The following is an 8,345-nucleotide window of genomic DNA, read 5'->3' as shown; positions in this document are numbered from 1 at the left end:
CCAACACCTATAAATTGGCACTGAGAGGTCACTATTGGGGGGGGGGGGGGGGGGGGGGGGGGGGCAATTCATGAGGAACCAAGCATTTGGTAGAGTGTAGAGGGAAGGATTGACACTATCACCATCACGGGGAGGGAGGCTTGTGTGTTGGGTTTGCCTTGGGAATTGCACCATGCGAAGGGAACCACATCCATCTCTCGACTCCAATGGTCGATGCACACACGTATACACGCTCTTGGTGGTGAGTATTCACAATCATTGAGCCGCCTTAGAGAACGCACCAAGTAGGTTGCACCACCTCCTCCCCCTACCTCTCCACCACCACGGCATGCCACCTTGTAAATATTGCAGAAATAATTCACCCTCCAACCCCTGAAGGTTTTCATCATGTGCAAGTATTCTCTGTGTGTGTGTGTGTGTGTGTGTGTGTGTGTGTGTGTGTGTAGGCTTGAGGTGTTCATATCATCGTGGGTTTTGCGTCCTAGCCGCTCAAAGCTAGGTGGTGCCCCCTGTTCACTTTACCGTGGTGGCAGGCTCGAGGCGCGCCATTCAGCCTCGGCGTTTTAGAGGCCGTCGGGGTTCGGGGTCTGCTTTGCGTCCGTCATTTGGTGCCCCCACTGAGGAGGGATTTTCTAAGACCCTTTAGTTTACAATGCTGAAAGTGACGTCCAATATCAATCATGGACGAGTGGCTGAAGGAAGTTTCTAACTGGAGGACGGAAGAAGAGGAGACGAAGGAGGCACTAGCCGCCTTCATTGAGGTGCTATTGCCAGGCTGCAGTGTCATCAGCGTTCAAGAGGTAAATTCTTCATCTCGTGTCACTCGTTCTAACTATAAATCGAAAGCATCAGGTGGGAGATTGGTGAAGTGCCATCATTGTTGTCAACCAAGGCACACGGTTGATGAGTGCCAGCAACGAAGGCAGCGAAAGGGCTGAAGTCATCTACATCGACATTCATCGCAAAGAAATCATTCACGTCAAGGAAAGGAAGCAAACGGTGAGTCCTCTTTTCCCTAAAGAAATTGCAGTCAAAGATATACCTCCAAAGTGGCCTAAAGGGGCTGCTCGGGAGCCAAAGGCAAGGAGAAGATAGGCTAGCCTAGAAACACATGACCCTGAAGGGAGAGGCATCTGGCCAAGCAAGTGCTTCAAGCTCAGAGAGCCGGGTTGTACCCACTTTGTCAAAGAAGAAGTCATCCGAAGCTAAGCGGCGGAAGGTCGCCTACCGATTTGCACGACGCATGCGAGTGCTACCAATCCACTTCGACAATCCAGAAGAAGAAGTGGGAAGATTCCCATGTTCTAGAGAAGAGTGGTTCGGCTACTGCTCTCGCTGTTTTGGGAAGCGAGTGGAGGACCTTCCTCCTCTCCCTGTACAACTTATCTTGAAGAAGGTTTCTATCACGGGAGAGAACAAGTGGGCTGGAGACGAGCTGCAGTTGACATGCAACACGCCGATTACGGAAATTACCTACAATTGCTGTTAGCCAAAAGGCTGGGAGTGGTCAAACGCGTCGCCATCACCCCGTACGTGCTGAGCAATGAAGGAAAGGTAGAGCCCATGAAAGGCGACAACCTCTTGTGGATGTGCCGACTCATCAACACTGGCACGGTAAGAGTATAAGTAAGTATTCCACCCTCTGTGCATGATGAAAAACGGGCCGACGGCATTCCCGTTCAGATTCTTGCAGCATATGCATGTGAATATCTATGTAGATAGGAAAGTCTTCTACCAACAGAAGATCGTTTACCTATTCGGTGCAGCGGTACTAGGAGAAATCCTCAATTCCCCGAACCCTATCATTCTCCCCATATTAGATTACCATCATTCCTTTAATGTCTCTATTTTTTATCATGTTTTAACCTATCCATCCACCCCTGTAAAAAGCCGCTATGAGCCGCTGCTGTTGATGTAAAAGAAAAAAAAGAAAAAAAGAAAAAGAAAAAGGTTTGTAATTTCCCGAGTCACCACCATGGCAAGTGTTTCTTTCCCCACGTTCAGTGGAAAGAAGGGTGAGGATTTCACCACCGACTTTTGGATGATTTCGACATTGCTTGTGTCGTCTCCAACAAAGATGACGACGCTTCACGACTTAGAATTTTTCCTCTACTGATGAAAGTAGAGGCCAAGTCCTGGTATAATGCATTGCCCTAGGCTACAGAATGCACGGGATGTGTTAAGGGCTGCTTTTGTAAAGAGGTTTGGTGGAGGCACAACCTCGGAGAAGCTATGGCAGCTACTGACAGAATTAAAGCAGGGAGGCCTGCTGGAGTATGCCACCTACGAGTCAAAGCTTGTGGACTTATGGGAGAGATGGGTTGCCACACTGGAGGAAGGCGAAGGAGCGCCTAATTTCCTAAAGAAGTACCGTTTCATTGCTGGTCTATGGTCACCGTGCTTAGAGAGAAGGTGAAGGGAAGGTTTCCTGCAACATATGAGTTGGCAGTCGAAGTAGCCCGCCTTAAAGACAAGAAGCTGTGCATGCAAGCAAGAGTAAACGAGTCAGAGGAAACAAGCTCGGCCCAACCAACCCTAGTGGCTGCAACAACCAATCATAGAGTCTAGTCACAGGAGGCATCAGAAGAACACCAAGACCTACTGAGTCGCATCACCACCCAACTAGAGAGTTTATCTGTGCATCTAGTGCAGCAAGGGCATGCATTTGGCAGAAACCCAGAACAAGGAAGGGGACAACGAAGGAAGAACCCAGAGTACCACTGTTACAACTGCGGGGAAGACGGCCATGGAATGTACTACTACCCACACTCGAGGAGGCAGAATTTCAATAGAGGGGGGAGACAAAATCAGATCTCTCCGCCAAGAGCAAGACCACCACCACCTAGGCAGCCAGGACCAATTCCACCGGTCCAAATCCTGCGACCACCTGTACAACAGCAACCACCACCCCAACCTCTCATTCCGCCACTACCCCCACCACCTGCTGTGAACCAAGCGGTGAGTGTTATTAGCTTAGAGGCTAAAGGGAAGGCGAAGGTAGAAGAGTCAGCTCGAGAGAAGCACAAAGGAAAAGCGAAGTTAGAAGAAGTGGATGCTATGGGGGTGAAGCGTGCGAGGCACGAGGAGGCATCTCAAAAAGAAGAGAAGATGAAAGGGAAGGGCGAGTCTAGCAAGCAAGCAGCTAAACCGCGATGGACGATAGACATCGTGGACTTCTCACTAGGTGAGTATGTACAACCCTATGACTTAGTTCAGGATGTGTTAATGCAGGGTCCGAAGATAACTTGGCCCCAATTACTCCACCTTGCACCCAGAATGAGGAGGCAATGGACGAAAATGGTAAGTACCAGGAAATCAAGACCACGGATAGCTGGGGCTATCTCTGGGAGGGATCTCGACGACATCCTGCCAACCATGGATGCTCACATCAAAGGGCAGCGGATTTCAAATGTCTACATAGATGGTGGCACGCAAATATGCGTCATGAGTGAAAAGATGATGCACCATCTAGGTCTAGAGGTAAGTAGGCCAGCACCCTGCCGAGCCAAGATGGCAAACAATGTAAGAGTAAAATGCGTAGGCATTGTAAATGCGATCAAGGTAAAAGCATTCAATACAGAAGTGGAGGTAGACATCTTCGTCATGCCACACAAAGGGGAGGGCTACCCATCATTCTTGGAAGGCCTTGGCTTATGGCTATGGAAGCTAAACAAGATTGGAGCACCGGGATGATCCAGATGAAGGATGCTGAAGGGAAGTCCATATTCTACGACATGAGGACTGGAAAACAGCGCAACATGATCTTGGAGGCTTCAGAAGACGAGTCCACCAGCGACTACTCGTCTACCTCAGGAGAAGACACAACCACTACCGACGGGAGTGACAGTAGCATCGAAGTAATGGGAGTCATTCTTAAAATCCCAGACAGATTAGCACAATCTGAAGCAACCTCGGCAAACCAAGAGGGATCATCAGGTATGCAGTCATTGGAGGATGCAGGTAAGCTACAAAAAATGCTCTCAAATGAGTTAACCAATGAAGAAAGGAAGGAGTACGTCTCCATGTTAGGTAACTTCACTACTCTGTTCATTGATGGCTATGATAAGATCACAGGAATTACAGTAGTGCAACACCACATAAAGCTCAAGGAAGGCAGTAAAGCCGTAGTACAAAAGCTCAGAAGACTTGGAGTAATCCAACAAGAGGCATTGCTTAAAGAAGTGAGAAGTTTGCTACAAGCAGGTTTCATCTACCCTGTCGAAGACTCAGAATGGGTCTCCCCAGTAGTAGTCACAAAAAAAAAAGGTGAGTGGAGAGTCTGTGTGGATTATAAACCTCTCAATGCAGCCACGAAGAGAGACCACTTTCCCCTCCCATTCCAGGATGAAATACTCAATGAAGTGGCAGGTTACGAACGCTACACAGTATGCGATGGCTACTCAGGATACTTCCAGATTAGCATTGCGGAGGAGGATCAGAAGAAGACAACCTTCATCACACCTTGGGGATGTTTTGTTTACAGAGTGATGCCGTTTGGCCTCACTAACGCCCCAGCCACATTTCAAGGCTATGTGACTTTTGTTTTCCAACCCTACTTTGGAACATCAATAAGGGTTTTCATAGATGATTTTTGCATCTATAGCTCACGAGCCCTTCATCTAAGCAAAGTCTATGATGGCTTAACCAGGCTGCAAACCCTGGGTGGCCAACTCAACGTGGACAAGTGTCACATTGGTGAGAGCAAAGTCACTCTCCTTGGTCATGTAATTTCAGCAAAAGGAATCGAGGCTAACCCTAGCAAGATTCAGGCTCTGGTATCTTTATCATCACCCACCACCGCCAAGCAACTGGTTTCTTTCCTTCAGAAGGTAAAATACTTAAGCAGGTTCATTCACCTGCTATCTCAAGTGGTCCTTTCCCTACAACAACTCACCCAGAGGGATGTTTTCTCATAGAGTGAAGAGAATGAGCAGCAGTTTACTGAGGTGAAGCAAATCCTAGCTAAGCTTCCCACTATTTCACCTCCGAAGTGGGACGAGCCATTTTATGTGAACCCTAGTGTGGGAAATGATACACTGGGAGCAGTTCTAATGCAAAAGGATCCCAAAACTTCTTTCATGCACCCTATTTACTTCTCTAGTCGAGTTATGACCCCATCAGAAAGAGGATTCACCGAAGTAGAACACATGGTTCTGGCACTAATGTTTGCTACCACAAAGTTCCGTTCCTATCTCCTGCCTAGACCATTTGTAATCCTGACAATGGAAGAGGTTTTCCCATATGTAGTGCGACACATGGATGTCTCATCTAGGATGTCAAAGTGGTTAATTAGACTACAAGAGTTTGACTACACCATGCAAGTAGAAAACTCCCCCAGGGCTAGTTTAGCGGGAATTCTCACTCATCGCCATTATGAGAAGAAGCTGAAGGTCAACACGGAAGCAAAGGAAGGAACACCAGCAAAAGAAAGTCCTAAGCTAGAGAGAGCTCACTCTCTTTTCTTTGACGGAGCATACAAGAGAACAATGGATCAGTCTGCAGCAGGCATGGCCATTTTCAATGAACAACAAGAAAGAGTATTCTCCATGGGGCAGTTATTACACTCCCACTCCAACAATGAAGCAGAATATGCAGCCCTAATCCTTGGGTTGGAACAATGTATTTCACAAAGAATTCAACACCTAAATGTGTTCGGCGACGCTTTGCTTCTGATAAGGCAGATAAATGGCACTTGGGAGTGCAAAAATCACGTTTTACTTGGTCAACTTTGCCAAGTTAAGGACCTTCTGAAGAAGTTTGAAGCAGTGAAGCTCTTCCATGTCCCCAGAGCAGAAAATCAAGATGCAGATGCACTACCTAAAGAAAGAATACAAGATGTTCCCGTAGGAGCAATCAAATTAAAACTACCCCTCTTCCAAGGTAGTGATGCTATGCCTGATATCATCAGCTTTCTAGATGCAAGAGAATGTCCAGCAGGACACACCAAAGGCCAAAAACAATGGCTGGTAAGGAAGGCTACTAGGTTCCGCCTTATAGACGACCACTTGTATTGTAAGGGCAAAGATCAAATTCTCAGGCGGGTGCCAACCTCCAATGAAATCATAGAGGTAATTTCAAGTTGCCATGACGGCGTCTGCGGCGGTCATTTTGCTCTAGATATCACCAGTAGGAAGATTCTACAAGCATGATACTTTTGGCCTAGTTTGAACAGAGATGTACACCATTGGTGTAAAACATGTAAGGCTTGTCAAGTGGCCAGTGATCGCACGTTAACCTATGAGCCACAAACCCCTATCATTTCATATGGTCCTTTTTGAGAAATGGGGATTAGATGCAATCGGTCCCTTACCAAGGGCCCAATCAGGTAAACTGTACATCATAGTGGGTATAGACTACATGACGCGATGGGCAGAAGCAACGGCCACCACTCGCATTACAGCCCAAGAGGTGGCAAAGTTCATTTTTGAGCATATCGTTTACCGTTTTGGCACTCCTCTTGAGATAATATTAGAGAGGACCAGGATTCAGAGGTGATTTGGTGGGAGAACTGATGAAGAAGTTAGGCATCACACGTCGTCATTCCACACCATACTACCCACAATGCAATGGTCTGGTAGAGAAGGTAAATGGAATGATTTGCAAAATCATCACAAAACAGGTGAACAACCACACATGAGACTGGGATAAACATCTCATGGCAGCTCTTTGGGCCTACAGAACAACGTTCTGAACATCACTACTATAGAGCAGACTTTCCCGAACATCAGATGCTATGGATGCAATAGAATGGGACACTACAGGAGTCAATGTCCTGAGGGGCAAAATCCTCAAATTGCTACCGGAACCCCTTCTGAGACTAAAATAGGACAAGGAAATAATCAAAGAGGTAGAGGCAATAGAGGACGAGGCAGAGGAAGAGGTAGAGGAGCCAGAGCTTATGCTGCATTAGGAGAGCCTACCTTGTAAGATGAGGAAGATGAAAGAGCTACTCTTTTTGCCGCCATTGATAACCCTGGATCTCAGCAACAGTATGTTGTCATCCAAACCACTGCCAATAGAGAAGGTGAAAAATTTGAACTACTTATAGATTGTGGCAGCGCACACTCTTTTCTCTCTCCTAAATGTTTAAGGAAACTTAAATTAAACCAATATCCTACCAAGAAATTAGTAGTAGAGCTAGCAAATGGGAAAGAGGTTCTATCTCAATTTACACCTGGGAAAGTTGAGTTTGAACTAGGGGGAACCCTGACTTCATCCTACTTTCGAACTCTTCCAGTAGGAATCTATGATGGTATCCTAGGAATGGATTGGCTAATAAAAAATCAAGCTCAAATTCACTGTGCTCAAGGGAACTTAACCTTCAAAAATCACTTAGGGGAAGAAACATTAGTACAAGGATTAAACGGGAAGCCCAAGGCTCATTTAGTCAAGGCTAGTCGACTTCTGAAGGGGTTACGTAAAGGGCAACAGATCTTTGTAGTAAAACTCAATAAGGCAGATGATTCAAGGGACAACCCAACTCCAGAATGGCTTAAAGAATTTTTGGATATATTTCCGGAAGATCTTTTGAATTTACCTCCTCCAAGAGATATAGACCACGAAATTGAAACCTTTCCAGGAAGTGAGCCAATTTCAAAAAGACCCTACAAAATGTCCCTCCCTGAAGCTATTGAATTAAAAGAACAGCTTCGTCAGCTTATTGAGCAGGGATTCATAAGACCAAGCGTTTCACCTTGGGGAGCACCTGTTCTATTCCAAAAGAAGAAGGACGGATCCTTACGTCTCTGCATTGATTATAGGGGGCTTAACCAGGTATCAGTAAAGAATAAGTACCCCATTCCTCATATCGATGAATTGCTTGATAGGTTACATGGAGCCAAGGTATTCACAAAAATTGATCTCAAATCAGGTTACCACCAAATCTGGATTAAGGAGGGAGATATTTACAAAACTGCTTTCAACACCCGGTATGGGCATTATGAATTCATAGTGATGCCCTTTGGTCTTACGAATGCTCCAGCCACTTTTAACCGTCTCATGCAGGATATATTCAGAGAATATCTGGATGATTTTGTGTTGGTGTTTTTCGATGATATCCTGGTATATTCTAAGGATGAAAAAGAGCATGAAGACCATGTACGTAAAGTACTCCATCTTCTACGCCAACATCAGTTATATACCAAGATGAGTAAATGTGTGTTCTCCACACCAGAAGTCAGTTATCTTGGTTTTATAATAAACCCTGAAGGAATCTCAGTAGACCCCTCAAAGATTAAAGATATAATAGACTGGCCACAACCCAAAATGGTCAGTGAGATTCGAGGATTTTTGGGCATTACAGGATGGTATAGAATCTTCGTCAAAGATTATGCAGTTATTGCCGC

This window comes from Adiantum capillus-veneris, chromosome 6 (genome assembly GCF_014529385.1).
Source record: "Adiantum capillus-veneris isolate H3 chromosome 6, ASM1452938v2, whole genome shotgun sequence".
Lineage (NCBI taxonomy): Eukaryota > Viridiplantae > Streptophyta > Polypodiopsida > Polypodiales > Pteridaceae > Adiantum > Adiantum capillus-veneris.
The sequence above is the reverse complement of the archived record's forward strand: the minus strand, read 5'-3'. Positions refer to the sequence as shown.